The sequence below is a fragment of the Amborella trichopoda genome, chromosome 12 (genome assembly GCF_054954075.1).
Source record: "Amborella trichopoda isolate Santa Cruz 75 chromosome 12, AtrichopodaSantaCruz75HAP2 v2.0, whole genome shotgun sequence".
Classification (NCBI taxonomy): domain Eukaryota; kingdom Viridiplantae; phylum Streptophyta; class Magnoliopsida; order Amborellales; family Amborellaceae; genus Amborella; species Amborella trichopoda.
In genome coordinates this window covers 6,827,640-6,837,293 of record NC_142347.1, presented here as the reverse complement: position 1 = coordinate 6,837,293, position 9,654 = coordinate 6,827,640, and the positions used below count along the sequence as shown (strand labels likewise).

Genomic DNA, 9,654 nt, shown 5'->3' with positions numbered 1-9,654 from the left:
TGACAGATGGTTTTAATATATTATTACAATATCATATTATTATCTTAATATATTAATATCACATTATATCAATATTAAAATATTATTCACATTTTAATATTGTATTATTATATTATTATCTAATTATTATGATAAGGGTGAGGTTTGCCCACCTTATACTGTATAACTTAGGATGCACCTCTGAATGATGTTGAAAGTACGTAGTTTTGGTATCCGAAACTTTATGAAGGCTAAAAAAATTATATTTAACACAAAGCCAATTTGACCATTTTAGAGAAGCAAGATAAAAAATTTACAGCAATGCAGTTTGACCTTTTTTTTTTTTAGAGATTGAAATTTACAGCAAGGGATCACGCCAATTTGCTGTTGTGAGTTGTTGGCCCATCCGTCCCCGTTGTGAGTTGCTACCCAAGATCTCGCCCATCCATATTGTCAAATTGTGAACATTTGATCTGACCCGTACTATCGAGTCCTGTTTTGACATTTCGCTTAATAGTCATCGTTGTTTTCTGTCGAGTCGTATTTTGACTCTTCATTTTTGCTTCGCAGTCGGAAGGTTTCCGAGTCACTTTGCAAACGCAACTTAACCCTTTACTACTGGGCTCCCCTCATTCATTTGATGAAGACCCAACAAATCTCGAAGGCTGAAAAGTTACAACCTTGTTCTCACTAGGGCCCAACGCTGCATCGGCGGCATGGGCAATTATGGGATCCTTGCTATTATTATTGCCATTGACAATGCTCCCGAAAGAAGAGGCGGCGAGCTTCGCCTGCTCCTGATATTGAAAGAGCAACCGCAGGGAACCAGAGGTCGGCTTTCTCTCTCATACGAGGATCTAATTGTACTTCTAAAATCGACCGATCTGGCCCATTTGAAAAACTGCATTGGGTTGTTTTTGCCTCTGGATCTTGATCAGGATCTAGATCCATCTGAAATCTCACCCAACCACTCTAATATGATGTTATTATTGACCCTTTGAAACTCAACCTAAAAACACATCTTTGAAAATTCGTCCAAAAACAAAAAAAATCATTTGTTCTGCCCTTCTGTATGATTGAGTTTATTGTTCTATTACTCAATCATGTCTGTTTTGGTCTGTGAGTTGCTGAATTTGTTTCGGATTTCATATCGAGTTTTGTTGGTTCTTCCAAGGGTTAGCTGAATTTATTGTTTTTTTTTTTTAATCTCTAGAGAAGATATGAAGTTTTTCTCTGTTGCTCAAGCCTGCTCTATTCGAGCCTTCTACTTCTGAGGCTTATTGATCTGTCGTTGCTTGAGCCCGCCCTATTCTGTTATTAATATGCAGCAGACAATGCAACTACTTGTTTTCGCAACTTAGCATTCAAACTCCAATGGCTCTCTCTCATAGCATCTTGCGTTTAAGAGGGAGTGTGAAAGGAAACTATATGTTGTCTATCAGGTTAATATGGAATGTGCATATTATAATCAGTATATATGATAATGGTAAGTACAATATTATGTTTTTTATGGTAAGTTTGGGTATGATATAAGTGTTTGTAATTTATTTCTATTATTGTCATCTGTATTTATCTATTTAAGATAAGCTTGTGCATGCATATTGATCAATGAGAATAGGGAGTCTCTGCAGATAAACTTGAAGCTTCTTCACAAATATGACTATATTATTATTATTAATTAAATTTGTTATTGTTGAAATAATAATTATTTAATATTTACTTAAATGAATATTTATTTATAAATGATAGTTTTGTGAGTTGAATATATTTTTAAGGGTGGCAATGGACTCGGTATCCAATGGGTATACCCGACACGGATCCCGGTATTTGGACCTGCGGGTCGGGTCTAGGTCCAAAACCTGGACCTGAACACATCCAGGTCCGATTGAACCCGACCCGTACCCACCTGCACCCGTAAACTGTTGGAGATGAAATACTTCAAGCTTTATTTGTTTTGGTGTATTAAGGATCATATATAATAAGAACTCGTAGTCATCTTTAGCTATTAAACAACAAATCAGATGGCTTGAAATCTAATAGGAGGTGATTGTGACCTTGTCGCCAATAATATGGGTATATGATACAAAAAAAAAGGCAAAAAAAAGAAAAAAGAAGCTGATAGTGATGGTAGCAATGGACCCAACCAGACTTGAGACCCGATGGATACAGGTATGGGTCCAACTTTTGGACCCAACGGGTCGAGTTCAGATCCAAAACCTGGCCCCAAATACATTCGAGTCTGGATCCGGGTCCATCCGGACCTGACCCATACTCGACCCATTGCCACCCCTATGTATTTTATTTGTCATATGTTACTGATAATTCAATATTTTCATTTAAGGATTATATGTTTAATAAAAATGACCTAATATACATTAAAATACGTTTATTTTTACTTTCATATATTTGAATAATATGTATTCAACACATGATATACTTATTTTCTAAAATATGTATCCCATCCTAGAATATGTCTCTACCCAAAAATAGAACTTGTTTTTGAAAAATAGAAGGATACCGTACATGTCCTAAATTTCTCTATTTGAAGGTCACATGCCCTACATTCTCTCTAAAAACAGGATCCTCCATTATTCTTGTGACATTTGTCCACCGCTTTGCTGTGGCTTGATAATGTGGGTGTGTGTATGTGTGTGTATATATGTGTGTGTGTATGGGCAGTGATTTTATGCAACGATTGTATAATAATATGATGCAAAAAACTATATTAAGACCATTTGTTTGATCCAAAATTTTAAAGAAAAACTTTCTACATTCTCCCTACAACATAGAAGTTCTATCCTCCCCCTTATCCAACCCTCCATTTTTTAATGGAGGGCCAAGATTGCCCCAATCACAATGTCACGTCTCTACACTGTTTTATTTATTTATTTTTTTATAAACTATTTTGACACCAAATTTTGGACGTCCATTCCTCTATTAAACTCGCACGAACGAAAAAATATAAAAACAATATTTTCAATAAAATAAAATGACCAAAATACCCCTAAAATTTTCAAGGGGTATTTTAGTCATTATTTTTTATCGAAAAATTATTGTGAATATTTTTATAGGTGCGCCCTAATGAGAAGATGGTAAGTACCAAATTTCATATTCAAAAAAATTGTATTAAAAAAATTAAAAATAAAATACTTTGAGACGTCGGATCTAAGATCAAACGGTGAGTGGCTCTCTTGATAAAAAAATGGACGGCTGGATGGTAGGGGGAGGATAGAACTTCTATGTTGTAGGGGGAACATAAAAAGCTTTCTCAAATTTAAAATATATACTCTTTTCTTTCTAATGATCAATCACCAAAAAAAATGAAAAAAAATGAAAATGCAACCTAGAAAGTATTTTTTTAACCCAATTAACGTATGTCGCCCATTTTGATGAGATGCTTAGATCTAGACCTTAGAATGATTTTTTTTTTTTCAAATTTTTTAGATAATTCTATTATCATTAGATTAACAATGTTAAAAAAAAAAAAAAAAAGATTTTGAATTCATAAAGGCCTAGATCTTGAAATTCATCAAATGGACGGTCTTGATTTATTGTCGAGGGGACTCATTTTGACCATATATAGGATGCTAATTATTATTATTATTATTATTATTATTATTATTATTATTATTATTATTATTATTATTATTTTAAATTGATTATTGAGATGAAAAGAGTGTGTGTGCAAAATTTTGGGTCATACAAATACCAAAATCATGGTTTTCTAGAAGTGTGGTTGCATTATACTATGATATAAGGTTACATGAAATCATTGTGTGTGTGCGTTTGTGTGTATATATATATATATATATATATATATATATATATATATATATATATATATATATATATATATATGGAAAATGCTCTCGTGAGCCAGCTTGAGCATAGGAATAGGTGCGCCGAAAGGCTCGGATGATTTTGTTTAGTGTGAATGGTTGGATGTTGCCCCTTTCAAAATAGTAGGATGTTCGTCGTAGCTGACAACCTCAAGTCTACTCGCATAGCCTCTCTCTCATCTCGCACAACTAGCACGCAGTCTCTCTCTCATCTCGCACACCCAGCATGCAATCTCTCTCTCTCATCTCGCCATCTCTGCTTGCAGAGGTCTCTCTCATCTCGCACACCCAGCACGCAATTTCTCTCTCTCATCTCCCCCTCCCTGCAGTTGGGTTTTTTCCTGAGCACCCTCACAACGAAGGTAATGGTAATTTGCAGTTTTACTATGCGTTTTTATTAGGGCTTTACATATATTCGAATGGAATCCATGCATTTTAGGGTGTTTTACTTGATTATGGGGCTTTTTGTTCATTATGAAAGTATCTTTTCAAACAAACCTGCAATTTGGGTTGTTAATGGAAATTTGGATTTTTTTTTTATTTTGTAATACTCGAATGCCATCCATTAGTGTTGCTCTGTTAGCTGATTTACGATTTCCTTTTATGTTGATTCTTGGGCTAGTTGTTAATGGAAATTTGGATTTTTTTTTTTATTTTGAAATACTCAAATGCCATCCATTAGGGTTGCTCTGTTAACTGATTTATGGTTTCCTTTTATGTTGATTCTTGGGCTGGTTGTTAATGGAAATTTGGATTTTTTTTTTTTTTTTTTGTAGTGTTGCTCTGTTAACTGATTTACGATTTCTTTTGGTGTTGATTCTTGGGCTTTTTGTTTATTAGTTTTGTTTCCTTTCAATAATCAAGCAATTTTTGTTTGTTAATGGTTCGAACGTGGTTTCTTCTTGCTGTTGGAATTGATGTTGCTCTATTTAGAACTGATTTGGATTTTTTTTGTAATACTCGAATGCCTTCTATTGAGTGATTCACGGTTTCCTTTTATGTTGATTCTTGGGCTTTTTGTTCATTAGAAAAGAAACCTGTTATTTTTCAATCATCAAGCATTTTGGTTTGTTAATGATAAAAACATGGTTTTTTCTTACTGTAAGAATTGATGTTGCTCAGTTAAGTACTAATTTGGAGTTCTTTTTTTTTTTCAATACTCGAATGGCATCCATTGAAGTTGCTCTATTAAGTAGTAATACGAAGTTTTTTTTTAAATACTGGAATGGCATCCATTGATGTTGCTCTGTTAAGTAGTAATACAATGGTAATGGTGATTTACGGTTTCATTTTGTGCTGATTTTAGGGCTTTTTGTTCATTAGAAAAGAAACCAGTTATTTTTCTCATTGTTAATGGTGATTTACGGTTTCTTTTTGTGTTGATTTTAGGGCTTTTTGTTCATTAGGTTTGTTTCCTTTAAATCAAACAGGGTTTGTTTTAGTTGAGATTTGAAGGCAAATGATACTGAATGAAGAATTAGGGCTTTTTATTTCTTGTTTTTAATTTTTTTTTAGTGTTCAAGGAATAAGGCTCGATATCTAACTAAACTTAACGACCAAAAGAAAAGTTATGCAAATTGTCAAATCATCTATTAAAAAATATGTGAAGTGTTGAAGTCATTAATTGACAAAGAAATTGTGTTTTGTGTAGGGTAATTTTAGTACCTGAGATGGACCTCACCGTTTTAGTAAGTGTCGCATCTCCCTCATGGTCAGAGGATGACAATATGGGCGACACTGTAGAGCCATGGAGTAAGATCCCTTGCTTGCAACCCCATCCCCCAATATGCCCACAAATCCCAAAACGGAGAACATGTGTTGTCGTCCATAGGGTCACAAATAGAAAAACCCCACGTAGGAATGAAATTCAATGCTAAAAATGAGACATATTTGTTTTACAAGGCTTATGCATTGCTGAAAGGGTTTGGTGTCAGAAAGGGAAAGACTCATAACAATAACGATGGAAACAGGATTGATAGGGAATATATATGTTCTAAGGAAGGATTCCGTGTGGTGAAACAAGTGTTAGGTAGAAAAATAATCCCTGAGACAAGGTGTGGATGTACAGCGAAGATGTGTGTAAGCATAAATGTCAATAATGAGTGGGTTGTCACAAGATTTGTTGATGATCACAATCACAGCCTTGTAACTCCAAGGAAAACTCGACTCATGCGATTGCACCGAACATTATCAGATGCGACAAAGACAATGATAAACACCATGAGCTCTGCTTTGGTAAAATCTAGGAATATCTATGATATCTTTTTAGAGCAGGTTGGAGGGCTTGATAATCTCCCTTGCTCACAAAAAGACATCAAAAACCAATTAGGAAACAAGATAAGAAAATTCAAAGGGGAAGATGACAATCGTGCAATGGAATGGTTAATCGATATGAAGAGATCGGATCCATCTTTTTTCTATAAAGTGAAATTAGATGAAGAAGATCACATTATCAGTCTACTATGGGTAGATGCCTTGTCAAGGGTGTTCTACCATCACTTCTCGGATGTGGTCACTTTTGATACTACAGATAAAACAGATTCTTTTGGCATACCCTTTGCTCCCATACTTGGAGTGAATCACCACCTTAGCACAACATTTTTTAGGTTTGCCTTATATTTGATGACAAGGTGGAGTCTTTTGTATGGGTATTTGAAAATTGGCTAAAGGCAATAGGTGGACATCAACCCAGAGTAATTATCACCAATCAGGATCCTGCAATGACCGTGCAGTGAGACAAGTTCTGAACAATAGCAGACATCATTATTGTAAGTGGCACATACTCTCAAAGAAACATTCAGAAACTGTATAATGAGCGAAACTAAGGAAGAATTTGAGTCAGAATGGAAATCCCTTATTGAGAAATATCATCTGCAAGAGAATGGATGGCTCAATAGATTCTACAAATGTCGAAAGCAATGGATCAATGCATACATGGCAGATGCATTCACAACAGGTATATCATCGACTCAAAGAAGCGAAGAAATGAATAAGCATTTTAAAAAGTAAGTGATTTCCAATACAACCTTGCGCACATTGTTGGAAACTATTATAAAAGTGAATGATAAAAAACTTCTTAAGATGAGAGACAATGACTTACAGAACATGACATCTACACCTATTCTGAGGACCATGTGTGACATCGAGGCTTACGCTTCGAAGTTATATACACACAAACTTATGAAGTTGTTTGGAGAAGAAGTTGTAGAAGGCATCAACTATACGAGTGAAATTATTGAAAAGAATGGCACAGTTGCTATCTTCATGGTATCAAAACATGAAAGTGGAACAAGGGCCTGCAATGTAGAGTTCAATAGTCATGACCAAACTTTTGTTTGTACCTGCCACATGTATGAGAGGCTTGGCATTATTTGTAGGCATGGGATTAGGGTCTTGACGGTGAATAATATTTTTTAAATCCCTTCGTATTACATAATGAAGAGGTGGACGAAAAATGTGATGAAAGGTGTTGTACTTGATGGCAATGGGAAATAAATTCAAGGAACTTATGATCTACCCCGTTCAATTCGTTTTAATGAGGTTTGTCAAGTCACTAGAGAACTAGCACAGCATGCTTCAGAAAGTGTAGAACTCCATGCATTTATAATGTCTGAATTATCAAGTATGGGGATGCGGTATTACCAGATGGTGCTTTTAAGACCCCTTGCAGCAGTCACAATGAGAATGTGATTGCCGGCAGTAGCAACCATGAGGTTGAGGGACATGCATGCTATAACATCCTTGAGCCCCCCCCCAGGCACAAACAACGTGGAGACCTACCAATGATAGATATGTACCTCGGGCTGAGATAGATGCAGCAAAAACGAAAGCGAAAGATAAAGAGGTCACCTGAAAGTGTGCAGTATGCAAAGGGAGTGGACATGACAAAAGGAATTGTCCATCTCTCAGACATTCAAAGTCGGAATGAGCTATTGCTCCATCTCTCGTACTCTTTGTGATTTTAATATGAATTCCTTAAATATAAATATTTAAAATGCGCTTTTTTCGTTTAGGTTAAATGTAAATATAAGATGCACAGATGGGTCATGTGAGAATGTGGTCCATGATGAGTAATGGTAAGAATTTATATTGCTTTGCATTGTAATCAGTAAACAATTATTCTTTGCATTGATCTAGCATTGTAATAAATTTTATTGCATATAAATTTTTATGCTTATGTGGTTGTATCCATGTTAATGACAATATAGAACATAATGAGTAATAATAAGAATATAAAATTTACAATAGCTTATGTTGTTAAAATTTACCATAGCTTATGTTGTTAATGCAGTATTGGAGTTGTGGATGCAACGTCTGTTGTTCTTTTGTATCAAAAGTTGGCAGGTAAATAATATTTGTTGTCGTGTATTGATCTAGTGGGTGGATTTTACAGTTGGCATCAGAAATTTGTTGTCGTGTATTGACTTTTTAATTTCATTTCCCTCACAAACACTTTATGGCTATGGATATGTATATTTATGGTTGTTATGAGTCACGTGATGCCTTCTTAAATATTGGAATGTTGCAGGTTTTCTTTTAGTTTGACTTGGGTTAGCGGTGGAGAAAAAACAAAGGCAGAGCTGTTTGTATCGTTTATTATCGTTTATTGGACTCTTCACTTGTTCATGCATTTGTGTGCAAATGTTGTAGTGCATTTTTTTGGGAGTTTGGTAAAGTGAATGGGCAATATACTTGTTGGGAGCATATAATATTTTGGCTATATATACTGTTATATTTTTTTGTTCGGATGGCTGTTGTTGGATTATGGCAGAGATGAGCGATTAATTGCTCTTTTATGTTCAGATGGCTTTTGTTGGATTATGACAGAGATGAGCAATTAATTGCCCTTTTCTGTTCGGATGGCTTTTGTTGGATTGTGAGTTGCAGCTCCTATTGTTCAGTATTATGATACTAAATGTCATTTTTGACTCATTGTATAAATTCAAATATCTTATCCATGCAATTAAATACAAAATCAATTGTAATCTTTCTTATTTTTTTCCTTCTTTTGTGTGTGTGTGGTGATGTTGAGGGATGGGTGGGCGGGTGCCTGGGTAGGTGTATTAAGTTAAAAGGAATGAGGTAGAACATCCAGGGACATAACCTGAATCACCAAATAAATGAACTTTCCACCATTAAAATGCAAGAGAAACAAAACCAACACATCACATTTTCCAGATTAATCGATTGTAAAAATGCAAATAAAACTAGAGATTCATCTCCCAAAATGAACTATAATTTCTAATACAATGCCATGACTACCACTGAAATTAGGGCTTCATGGGCTTCATCTTCTCCCAATGAAACATTAGAGATGTAGACAGTGCTGTAACTACAATTAACCCAAAATCCTTATGCAAATGAAAATAGGGGTCATCTCTTACTGAAACACTGGAAGCTGAGACAGTGTAATAACTATAATTGAACTAAAGATCCGTATGCAAATGAAACTAGAGTTCCATCTCTCAATGAAAGACTAGATGTTGAGACCATGCCATAATTATAATTGCAAAAAAAAATCCTTGCCAAGGAACAAATTTGAGTAATGAAGTCCTTGCCATGGAACAAATAGTAACCAAATCAGTACCTAATCAATTTTTGAACACCAAATAGTAACCAAATCAATAGCTATTCAAAATTTTGAACACAAATCCAATTTTTTATACATTCTTCTGTTTTTGTGTTATTCTTTGATACAACAATAGAAATAAGAGCGCATCTGATTCAAATACATTTTTGTACAAAAGTAATGAATTCAAGAATAAGCTTCATGGCCCATACAAAAGTAATGAATTCAAGAATAAGAGCTTCATGGCCCATACAAAGGTTCTAAACA

The 9,654-nt window shown here is 34.7% G+C and overlaps 1 long non-coding RNA gene across 2 annotated transcripts; it reads left to right on the top strand.

Moving 5' to 3' along the window:
- Positions 1 to 316: 316 nt before the first annotated feature.
- On the top strand, positions 317 to 8,721 carry LOC148779408 (uncharacterized). 2 transcript variants are annotated; one of them, XR_016045223.1, is made up of 5 exons: positions 317 to 396; positions 550 to 810; positions 4,085 to 4,180; positions 8,110 to 8,162; positions 8,347 to 8,721. It is a non-coding gene; the product is annotated as an uncharacterized LOC148779408 (long non-coding RNA). The 2 variants fall into 2 exon arrangements; XR_016045224.1 differs by lacking the exon at positions 4,085 to 4,180.
- Positions 8,722 to 9,654: the final 933 nt, after the last annotated feature.